The sequence below is a fragment of the Eumetopias jubatus genome, unplaced genomic scaffold (genome assembly GCF_037043125.1).
Source record: "Eumetopias jubatus isolate StellerSeaLion01/CBP00866 unplaced genomic scaffold, mEumJub1_p1.0 scaffold_8, whole genome shotgun sequence".
NCBI classification, from domain to species: Eukaryota; Metazoa; Chordata; class Mammalia; order Carnivora; family Otariidae; genus Eumetopias; species Eumetopias jubatus.
In genome coordinates, this window is record NW_028274814.1 from 18,495,630 (window position 1) to 18,508,375 (window position 12,746).

The following is a 12,746-nucleotide window of genomic DNA, read 5'->3' on the forward strand; positions in this document are numbered from 1 at the left end:
TTAAGAATTCCTTTATTTTACTAAAGAAACTCAATGTTCATCTCCAAACAAATATTATTCTGTGTCATGTCACATTGGAAACGGGATAAATTTTGATGCAGAAGTCAATCTGACCAACCATTTATCACCTGCGTGGCTTAACGTCTCCAGAAATCTTTTGTTATTTGTAAAATTGGAACAACAATATTGACTTCCTGTGATCACTGAGATTTTCATATACTACGCCATATAGGAAATGGATCCCTAAGATGATTTGCTTAGTAGCCCCTCCTCCCTTCCTACCCCCTGCAGGTCCTTCCCTGGGGCCGTATGGGAGCTGCCACATTAAGAAGACATGCCTGTCCCTGGACCCAGTTGATTGGTTCCAGGGTGGGTACGTGACCCAGGTGAAGCCAACATCCCGCCCTCCAGCGTTTTGCACTCCAACCAGTATGAGTATGGTTCGTCTCCCTCCCATGGCTGAAATCCTGGGGTGCAAAATGCAAAAGGGATTAGGGGAAAAATGGAGCTGATCTGTAGATAGGAGCCAAGATATCCCCTCTTTTGCCTGAATGGCAGAGGTGGATTTCTTCGAAGTGTCTTGGACACAGTGTGTGAAAGTTAATAGCAGAGCACCTGACCCAGTTCACATGTTATACAATTGCTTTCATTTTTTTTTTCAAGGCATTGTCATGTAGGAGAGGAATTAGGAGTCAAAAGTAATTTACATGACTTACCGGACAGCACAAACACACGCATGCGTGTGACAGAGACAGAGAGACAGAGACAGGAGAGGAGGTACTGGAAGGCAGGCAAAGGCAAGAGGGAGGAGTAGGAGAAACCACAAATGAGAAGGCTTTCCCAGCTACCGGATAAACAAGTCAATAATGCTTCCCCCAAAGAACTAAACATGCTCCCTGACCCTACCCTCCCCATCAAGCCAAACTTTGCCACGCTCCTGGGAAGGAAGACACAAAAGCCTCAGGGATCTTAAAAGCAGAAGGCAATAAGAGAGAAAACACATGATCTGGAGCTGCAACAGCCATGAGGAGCCAGCAAATGGGTGATTGCTCTGCTGAAACGTGCACCTGACAGTTTGAAAAACTTAGTGACCAGACTCTGAGAACAGGTAACAGCGTGGGAGGCCGGGCTGAGGCTCGGCAGTGGGGCAACACGTCATAAAACTCTGCGGCCCTGAGGCACTGAGCACACGGCTCTGAAACTCGCAGCCTCGGCAGCCAGAAAGCCAGAAGACCAACTAACGGGAGGAAGCAGACGGATCCGTGTTGTATTGTGAAATGCAAATATGACCAACGCCCATCCGATTGAGGCTTTTAACGGTGGAGACAATTCGACAAGAATCCTCTACCACTGAGCATGATTATCTTCAATCTTCGAAAAATTTGTAAAATGTGCCTCGACTTTGAAAATCGCCATTTTGGGGTCTAAATGGCCTTTCTAAAAAACCTACTTCACTAGTTCACTCGATCTAAAGTCCCTTATAGTTCTCACCCCAAGTTAAAGAAAAACTACATTAAATTTTTTTTTTTTTTTGACCAGCTCTGTAGGGGACAAGTGAACACAGAGACAAATACAGATGGTGACGTTGTCAACCCTAGGTTATAGGCACTCAGATGATTCAATACTTAGTTTTAGATCTTGTCATCAGCATAATGACACAAAATTTTTCATTTTTTATAGAGAAAGTAAGAGATCCCTGAGAAGGAGTCACCAAACCCCTCCAAGACTGTGGACTCCAGTTTTAGGGATGGGGAGCCTGAGAGTCAACATGGTTAGGTTATTTCTTGCATGGCTCTGGGTGGGGTGACCTGGCTGGGGGAGGGGGAAAACTGGGGGCAGCTCTACTTCAGTGGCCATTCCAACGGCTCAGGAGGAAGGCGAACAGACTGAAGGACTATGAAAGAAAGGGATGGGACGATTTTGAGAGAAGGAAGGAAGGCTCATTGTCTCCTTAAGGCTCACTAGCAATGGAGGCTGAGGGGGAAGGAAATAGTGTTCTGAAATGTCAACCACATAATACATATATATTTAGGCTTCAAGGATCCTCTTGAGAACTCTGTAACATGGCAACAAGTTTCTGTGTACAGCTGATTAAACAAAATGCTCTAGAAGGTATCCTAAGACCCACTTCAAGTGCGATTTGTAATTAGAACCCCTGGGCCCTCTTTCTCAACTCTGCCAGTTCTGTGGACTTGAAGCCATCACGGTTTATTTCCCGGTCTGTAAAAGGGCCGGTGTGTGGGAGAGAGGATGCGATGCTCATCGAGAATCACAGAGCAGCCTGACAGAAACACCCACGAGAAAAAATGGTGCCAGACAAAAATTAATTCTGGAAATCCTTTTGTAAATTGCACAGGCTAACATGAACTTAGCATTTACAAGAGAAACACATGAAGCCAGAGTTAAGATTTTGAGAAGTAATTTTAAATAATTGCTGCCTTCTCCACAAACAGGAGTGAGCAGCTTGGCTTTCTGAATAAATGGCCATTTACAGCTGTCATCGCCTAATAGGGCCACCTGCATGGCCACCCGGACTGCCCTCACACACACTAGGATGGTCAAAGACACAGAAAGAATTTTCATACAAAAGAACCTTTCTTCTGGCATTAGTAGCCATTGAGTCGGGCTGTGATTGAAGATCAACACATTTAATATTATTGTCACACCAAAGCTTGATTTTTGTACTGGCACAAAGAATGGAAAATTACCCCTTTTTACTTCAAAGAGTCATGCTGATTTCCTCGAAATATGTAGCACTTCAGCGTTGCCCTGGGCAACTGATTTAATTCAAAGAGATCCTGCCTGTTGATTGACAGCTGAAGAAGGGTAAACTTTATTGGTAATAGGTTGGAGAATGGGTTGTAATAGGTATGCTGAGAGATATCAAGCAGTCAGGAAAACAATAGCAGACTTCAGGTAAGTTTAGCTAGCTGAAAAGAGCCTATTATGTAAATTTGAGTTCTTGTGAGAATTTACTTGCAAGCTATTGGTAACTTCTAAGAAAAAGATTAACTGGAGGCATAGAAATAAGTAAACAAATCTGGCTAATGCATTTTCCCCCAGGGAACAGATGTCGCTACATAAAATTCAGTTCAAAAACGTTTTCTCCAAAGTTCCCCAGACTGGGTTAGAAGTCAGATTACAGGTATTCAGGACATACATTCCTGGAACAGACAGTCTGAAGGAGACTTTGGAGATGCCACGGGATTCCCTAAACCCCCAATTGTATATATTTTTACGGTAACATATGACTGGCTATGAATACAATTAGCTACCATTTTGTTGGTTTACTTTCCTTTGAAGAAAATTAGCAACTAGTAAAACAGACATGCCCTTTCAACCAAGGTAACACCTGAAAATGAATTGTTTATTGAACATGGCTTCCGGTGAATTCTAATTTACTAGCTAAGTCTGCCACTTGACAATTGTCATTACTGAGTCACAGAGTGACTTATTTCAGATTGCACTCAGGGCTTGTCAGAAGCTATGGAAAATAACTGCAATATTCATCTTTTCCTGCATTGTTTGATATGTTTTCCTCAGACCAAAATAGACCATTAATCCTATTGTATTTCTTTGGTATCATGTACTTATACTGCAGTACGTATGGCATTGTAGTTCATTTAATTTTCTTCCGTATCTGTCTCCTGCTTGTGTGAAAGCCTTAAAGAGCAAAGAATATCATCCTTCTATTTTTAGCTCCTGGCCAACTGCTTGGCACAGCAGTTGCCCTCAATAAAAAATGTATTGAATGAATGAATAAATGAATGGATAATTGTTTTCTTCCATTTTTATTAACCTTCACACATCTAAACCTAATACAGTTTTAGAAAGCCATCGAAGGGAATCAGAATATGTCATCCCAAAATATGCCACTTTGGCATAAAGATTATTTTGAGCCGAAGACAATTCAGAATCAACAGATGCGGGAAGAGTTCTCTGTCCTTCCCTTCTCTGCCTAAAAGTGTGAAGGTGTCCCCTCCTTCCCTCCTCCTTCCCCTCTCTCTTCCCCACCCTGCCCAGAAAGAGAAGAGCAACTCACCTCCTCAGAGACAGGGGAGTCGACATCAAGATTACTTTGCATAAACAGATCTTACTGAAATAACCTTTCTCTTCCATTGGTTCTCTCACATATTTCCTACTACTTCCCCAATATATCTCGTATCTTGAAGCCCAGTCCCTGCTGTTTTTGTGAAGTGTGTATAAAACCCCTGAGTCTAACCATTTCTTTGAGTTTTACTTCTTTTTGTGAACTGCCATGCCTGTAAATATTAATAAAAATTGTGTGCCTTTTCTCTTGTGAATCTGTCTTTTGTTAGTTTAATTGGCAGCTCCCCGTGGACTTTCCTCCCTGACACCACTGTATTTATTCCTATTTCTCTTTATACCCATCAAAGAAATCTCTGTTTTGGCTATATTCTCTTTATTTCTTATGGCTTCTTGCCTCTTTTAACATTTCGAAATATAAAAGTAACAAACAAACAAAATAAAAAAACTATCTTGACCACACAGGGTTCTTTTAAAAGACTCTTCCTGTTACCATCTCAAACAAAAAAGTAAACTCAAAAGGTTTCCACTTTCGCCCCTGCCCTTAATACTTATTCTCAGTTCTTGTACAAAGCAACTTCCTTCTTTCCAAATGCCACCCCAAACTCTCATCTTTGTTCAGGCTAACGAAGACTCTCTCCTTGAGCAAACTTGAAACAGGCTATTCTGGACCCTCGTCTCAATTAGGCCTCAACCTTTGGACTTCTGGGTCTGTCTGTGCATTGCCTGAATTTAGCAAAAATCAAGCTAAGTCAGGATAGAGGAATTCTCATGCTCTGGATAACTGATCACTTTGATGTCTGATCAAATTCTTGATCTCCCAACTTCCCCCACGAGATGTTTAATGACACAGCCCAGCTTTAGCAAAATTTTGTCAAGTTGAGTTAGCTGGAATCCTTTATCCCTCTGTTTCCTTAGTAATGTTGCATCCAGTGACCCCCACCCTGCTCCTGGGCCATAAATGTCTACTTGCATATGTGCACATGCTGTCTTCAGAACTGAGCCCAGTTCTATTGCAATCATTTTTGAATAAAATCTCTTTTTCCCACCGTACTGTTAGGTTCTGATTTTCTTTTTTAAAGATTTATTTATTTATTTGAGAAAGAGAGAGAGAGACTGAGGGGGACAAAGAGGGGGAGAGAGAGAAAGAGAGAGAGAGAGAATCTCCAGCAGACTCTGCATTGAGCATGGAGCCTGACACGGGGCTCAATCTCATGATCCTGAGATCATGACCTGAGCCAAAATCAAGAGTCAGATGCTTAACTGACTGAACCACCAGGCGTCCCTCTGATTTTCTTTAATAACATGTACAGGAACCAGTATCTCAAAAAGGACCTCTAGCAAAAGAGTATCTCTTTATTTGTCACTCCCTTTGCCCTGCTAGAGTATAATTTTCAAAAATTGTAAAACATGGTGCTCTTTGCTCTTCATCATCCATCTGCTAAGAAACACCAAACAGCCCATAAAACTAAATCCTTCATCATTGCTACAACCAATGGGAAGTGACATAGTGGACATGCATGAACTAGAATCAGAAACAACATACATGCGCTCCAAAACCCAAAAACATTAGAGGACAAAAGAACCTAAAGAACAGAGAGTCAGCAAAGTTAAGGTTCTACTGCTTTTTGTTATTCACTCTGGGAGCCACAAAAAGGCAAGCCTGGGCTTATACAGCCCCTAAGGTGTGCTTTCCAAGTGGTACATTTTACCAGGTGTCCATGTGGAGCCCACTTGAGCATGGCACTTGAACCTCCAAAATTCATAAGGTGTAACTTTTTAAATGTTAGAAACATACATCTCATGCATATATGAACATGGGATGCCTGGCTGGCTTGGTAGGTGAATTTTCTTTTTTAAAGATTTATTTATTTATTCGAGAAAGAGAGAGAGACTGAGCACGAAGGGTGATTCTTGATCTTGGGGTTGGGAGTTCGAGCCCCACATTGGGTATAGAGATTATTTAAAAATAAAATCTGAAAAAAGAACATGTCCAAGATTTTAACCAACTCAAAAATCAGGAAAAGGAACCGGTAAGATACTAAGGCTATGTCAAAAAAGACTGAAGAACTGAGAGATACATAGTCAGTTACCAACGCTGAAATAAAGTTGTTAATAGAAGTACAATGTGTTAATATCTTATGTGGCAATCAGATGTAATGCTTGAGATTGCCTTTCATACCAGCAGGAAGTGAATTGTTTCTCTAGTGAAACAACATTTATTTGCATTGTTGTGGGCAAGAATCATTGGCATTGCTATCAGTTTTCAGCATGCTAACTTCTTCCTTCACAGAGATGTAGAATTGCCTGGGTAATAAAAAGTCAATCAGACATGGAGCACTGGGTGTTATACGCAAACAATGAATCATGGATCACTGCATCAAAAACTAATGATGGTATGGTGACTAACATAACAATAAAAAAATTTTTTTAAAAAGTCAATCAGAGGTACACAGAGCTACAAAATCAGATCATCTCCAAATGACTCGCCAGCCCTTTGCTGAAAGGACACTTGGTAAGCTCTTTGCGCCCCGTCCCCCCCCCCGCCCCCCCCCGCCCAAGTCTTGGATCATTTCTCCTGACATCGTACTTGGTAAGCTCTTTGTGCCCCGCCCCCCCCAAGTCTTGGATCATTTCTCCTGACATCGTACTTGGTAAGCTCTATGCGCCCCGCACCCCCCCCCAAGTCTTGGATCATTTCTCCTGACATCGTACTTGGTAAACTCTTTGTGCCCCGCCCCCGCCGCCCCCCCACCAAGTCTTGGATCATTTCTCCTGACATCATACTTGGTAAGCTCTTTGCGCCCCGCCCCCCCTGCCCCCACCCAAGTCTTGGATCATTTCTCCTGACATCGTACTTGGTAAGCTCTTTGCGCCCCGCCCCCCCCCAAGTCTTGGATCATTTCTCCTGACATCTTACTTGGTAAGCTCTTTGCGCCCCGCCCCCCCCCCAAGTCTTGGATCGTTTCTCCTGACATCGTACTTGGTAAGCTCTTTGCGCCCCGCCCCCCCCGCCCCCCCCAAGTCTTGGATCGTTTCTCCTGACATCGTTTTGGAATTTTATTTATCCTCCCCACCTTCCTCTCTTCTTCTTTCCCATCATTATTTCTTTCCTTCTTTTCTCCTCAGATATTTATCTATCACTTACTGTGTTCTAGACCAGCACTGACCACTAGAACTCTCTATGATGATGGAAATGCTGTCTGTCCGCGCAGTCCAGCCTGGGAGCCACTAAACACACCTGGCTACTGAACAGTTGCAATGATTGTCGGGGGTGAATTTAGACACGACAACTCTGGCCCTGACCATAAAAAGGAGGAGGAACTATGTTAGTTTCTAAATCCAGCTCTGTGAATCTCTACGTGAGTTAGGAAAAGGACCTCAATGACATATACAGGGTCAACCCTGGACAAAATCATGAAATATTAAAGCTTTTAGAAGCATTAGGGCTTCCTTTTCCCTATTTACCATGCATAACTAACATGTATTTATGGATAATTTATTATGTACCTGGCCCTTGATTAGGATCTTTAAATATTAGTTTCCTATGGCTGCAATAACAAATCACCACTGATTTAGTGGCTTGAGATAACACAAATTTATTATCCTACGCTTCTGGAGATTATAAACCTGACGTTCTCACGGGGCTAAACTCAAGGTGTCGACAGGGCTGTGTTTCTTTCTAGAGGCTCTAGATGAGAATCTATTTCCTTGCCTTTTCCAGCTTCTGGAGACTGCCTATATTCCTTGGCTCAGGGCCACTTCCTCCCCTTCAAAAACAGCAACGGTGGGTCAAGTTCTTTACATCCCTCTGACCTTCTCCTTTGCCTCTTCTCCCATGTTTAAGTGTCCTTCTGACGACACTTGGACCCAGGCAGATAATTCAGGCTAATTTCCCTGTTTTAAGGCAGTTGATTTATAGCCTTAATTCCATCTGTCATCTTAATTCCCCTTTGCCATTTTCCCATCCTGAGGTCTATAATCAACCACAAAGTCCATTCTGACATACAAGGTAACAGATTCACAGATTCCTGGGATCTGGGTGTGGGCATCTTGTGGGAGGAGGGCATTATTCTGCCTACCACAACTATATTATTTCATTAAATTCCCACTGCCTTATTATTATGAATATTTCCAGGACTCTAGGACTAGGTTGTAGATAATGAAAGTAAAACTTAGGGAAGCTGAATTCAATGAACCCAGGGGGATATTTTGAGCTTGAGGCTTTCTCAGCACTTCTGGGGCATTGATATTTGTCTACTTTGCTTACTGTAGGGAGAGCTTGGGTCCCAGGCAAGGCTTGGAGGGCAGGGGTGACAAGATTTTGAGAGTGTTGCTATCTCAGAGTAAAGTGGGATGGTGCCATGCTGCACTTGTCCTGGGAGCCATCCACTTGCAGTATCAAAAGACACACTGACCACATCCACTCAAAATGAGCTCTCACTCAATACAATGTTAAGTGTATTTTTAAAATGAAGAAAAAAGCTAAAATGCTGGTATAAATTGTATATCAAATATGTATGTATACGGAGATCAGATGTGCTCATTTTGGAAATTCAGAAGTATCAGGCACATTCAGTGGGAGCTTGTTTTTGAAAAGCTATGGTCTTATTTTATTTATTTATTTATTTATTTATTTATTTATTTATTTGAGAGCGAGAGAGCATAAGCTGGGGGAAGGGGCAGAGGGAGAAGCAGACTCCTCACTGAGCAGGAGACCGATGCGGGACTCCATCCCGGGACCCTGAGATCATGACCCAAGCCGAAGGCGGATGGTTAACTGACTGAGACACCCAGGTGCCCCAATTGTATACCAAATATGGGCACGGAGATCAGATGCGCTCATTTTGGAAATTCAGGAATATCAGGCACAGTCAGTGGGAGCTCATTTTTGAAAAGCTATGATATTATTTTAAAGCTACAAAACATGTTATTCTATGGTCCATCTGCTTGTTTTCTTGCCCTGGCCTCCTTCATCTGCTAAAAGTGCGACAAATCCAGCTGGGGGTCTTCTGGGTAGTGTTTGATTTCCTGGTTTGAGTCCTGGTTGTATAGATGTGTTCACCTGGTGAAAATTCATTGAGCCGCGCACTTACAATTTGTGTGCTTTTGGTATGTACGCTACACTAACAAATTTAAAAAGACACTACATACAGAGAGTGAGGGTGAGGGAATGGTCTCGATGGAGGAAGCAGGATTGCTGGGTAACAGAGGGCAACTTATCCTGAAGCTGATGCTCTAGGGCCCCTCACCCCTGGGTTCCAGTGACTGTGAGAAGCTGCTGAGGAGCAGTTGAGTGTTCTAGGAGGGGAAGGGAAGTCAGACTCCAATCAGGAATTGCCTATAGAGAAAAAGGAGAGAAGGAACTGATTTTGGAAGGACTCAGTGATTCCATTTTTTATTCAAGATATCTACTCACTTTTTGGTTTTAAAAAGCAAACAAATAAAAACAAATGAGCCATGAACTTAGCCTTGTGGAAGTCCCAGCACTAGGGTGGATGCAGCCCTGCCCAGAGGAACAGGAAAGACCTCACTCAAATCGCCACTGAGTAGGAGAGAGGGACGCTTTGAACTGCTGCTGTATTGATTTCCAAACAGAAAAGTTTCACAAAGTCCTGGGGGGCTCTTGTGCCTCTTAGTGTCTTTTGAATCCCTGCCTTCACAGAACTTACTTTCTAAAGTGGGGGTGGAGAGAGACTGACAGAAACAAAAACAAGCCCCACATAGAGTAACTAGAAGGGGACAAGTGCTATGGAGAAGAATAAACCAGGGGACGGGGAAGTGGTGATGAGGATAAGGTGTGATGTTTAAATAAAGTAAACAGGGATGTCCTCACTGAAAGATGGCATTGAAGCAAACATCTGAAAAAAAATCAGAATCCTGGGGTCACCTGTGGAAACGCATCAAGGGAAGAGGAACAGCATGTGCAAAGGCCCAGAGGTGACAGACGGCAAAGGGTCAGTGTGGCTGGGGCAGAGCTGAGTGAGGTGTGAGTGGCAGGAAAAGTGTTCATGGGGAGGGGCAGAACTTGCAGGTGTCCTAAGCCACTGCAAGGAGTTTGACTTTTACTCTTAGCGATTTGAGGAGGATTTGATCACAGGAGTGATACAATCTGAGTTAGACTGTAACTAGATCCTTCTGGGACTGTACTGAGAAGAGACAATTTGAGGGTTGGTGTAGAAGCAAGGCAAAGAGCTAGGACCCTAAGAAACATTCCATGTAAAGATAGGAGCGCTGCTGAGGGTAAGAATGGATATGCTGAGAAGGGGTCAGATTCTGTTCACACTTCCAAGGCAGAGCAATAGGACTTCCTTACAGATTGGATGTAGGTTAAAAGAGAAGGAGAAGAGTCAAGAATGATTCTAATTTTTTTGGACTGAACAGTGAAAACATATAGTAGCCTCTAACAGACACAGGAACACTCCAAAGGACCCATAAAGAAAGTGAAAACACAGACTACAGAATGGAAGAGAATATTCACAACTTAGATCTAGTAATGGTCTAGTACCCAGAATATATAAAGAACTCTTATAATTCATCAGTAAAAAGATAAGTAGCACAATTAAAAAATGGACAAAGGATTTGAATAGGCATTTTTCAGAGAAATTATACAAATGGCCAACAAGTGCCTGGAAAGGTGCTCATCATTAATCATTAGAAACATGGAAATCAAAACCAAATGAGGTAATATTTCATACTCAGTACAATGGCTACAATAGAAAAGATTGACAGTAAACAAGAATGTGGAGAAATTGGAACCCCCATACACTGCTGACAGGGATGTAAAATTGTGCATCTGCTTTGGGAAACAGTTTGGGAGTTCCTCAAAAAGTTACAGAGTTGCCATATGACCCAGGAATTTGACTCCATGGTATACATTCAAGGGAGTTGAAAACTATGTTCACTCAAAAATATGTACATGAATGTTCATAGCAGCATGATTTATGATAGTAAAAAGTGGAAAGAACTCAAATATTCATCAGCTGGTGAATGGTTAAACAAAATGTGGTCTATCCACACAGTGGAATATTACTTGGCCATAAAAAAACTCAGTACTACCGATACATACTGGATGGATGAACCTTGAAAATGTTATGCGGAGTGAGAGAAGGTAGTCACAAAAGATCACGTATTGTACGATTCCATTTAAGTACAATGTTCAGAAGAGGTAAATCCATAGAGATGGAAGGTAGGTTACAAGTTACCAGGGGCTTGGGGAAAGGGAAATGCAGTCACTGTTGGTGGGTACAAAGTTTCTTTTTAGGGTGAGAAAAAGGTTCTGATTAGTGTATAGTGATGGTTACAAACACACTAAAAACCACTGGATTGTATACCTTAAAAGGGTGCATTATACCATAGGTGAATTATATCTCAATTTAAAAAAGAAAATAAAAGAATGAAGGTCTTTGAGAGTTAAGTTACTCTTAAAAGAAAATCTATGAGCCTTTTGCCTCATTGCACCTGAGAGAGCAAGATGGGTCACCAGCAGCTGTACTGGAGCCATCTGAGGAAATTTGGCCAGGGTTCTCGTTCTTGCCGCGTCTGCTCAAACCGGCACGGTCTAGTCCGGAAATACGGCCTCAGTACGTGCCGCCCGTGTTTCCGTCAGTATGCGAAGGATAGAGGCTTCATTAAGTTGGATTAAGTGAACTTCCTTGAATTGGTCATCCAAGATAACCTGCGTTAACTGCAGATAACCAGGGTACCTACTTTAATGTTAACTCATTGTACATAAAATAAAAAATACTCCAATTATGAGTGCTTTAAAAAAAAATCTATGAGCAAGACATGTATCAATTATTAAGACTTACCGTAGTCATGGTAATAAAAACAGTATAGTCTGGCACCAAAGTAGACCAGTAAAACAGAAAACAGAGGTCAGAGGCAGATCCATGTGTATAGGGGAATTTAATAGTCAAGTGGCATCACAAATCAATGGAGAAAGAATAGATTATTTGGTAGCTAGTGTTAGGAAAATGGACTACTGTCAGATGCAAATAAACCTGAATTACTAGCTAGCGCCAGACAGATGGACTCCAAATGGATTGAAGACCTAAAGTTACTTGAAAATGTAGAGGAATAATTTTGTGACTTTCAATGGGGAAAATTCTTTTTTTTAAATTTAAATTCAATTAGCCAACATAGAGTACATCATTAGTTTGAGATGTAGAGTTCAATAATTCATCAGTTGTATATAACACCCAGTGCTCATCACATCACGGGCCCTCCTTCATGCCCATCACCCAGTTACCCTGCCCCCCACCCCTTTCCCCTCCAGCAACCCTCAGTTTGTTCCCTGTAGTTAAGAGTCTCTCATGGTTTGTCTCCCTCTCCGACTTCTTCTCATTCAGTTTTCCCTCCAATGGGGAAAATTCTTAAATGAAACCTCAAACAATAAAAACTCAAACTTGACGAGTTCAATTACATGGAACTTAAAAATGTTGTGAAATGTGAAGAACATTGTGGATAAAATTATAGACTCACAGAATGGAAAAGTGATCTGTAATGGCTAAAATCAACAAAAGATTAATATCTGAGAATACAAGAGACATTTTCATATCAACCAAGAAAAAAGTAACAATTCCAATAAACAAGTCAACAAAGGATATAAAGAAGCAATCTATAGCAGAGGATAGTCACATACTTCTAAGGCTGATGTGACAGGTGATCAGAGGCATGACATACCACCTAATAAGGCA

At 41.9% G+C, this 12,746-nt stretch overlaps 1 pseudogene; it reads left to right on the top strand.

Moving 5' to 3' along the window:
• The first annotated feature begins 11,519 nt into the window (after positions 1 to 11,519).
• Positions 11,520 to 11,815, top strand: LOC114217353 (small ribosomal subunit protein uS14 pseudogene; annotated as a pseudogene).
• Positions 11,816 to 12,746: the final 931 nt, after the last annotated feature.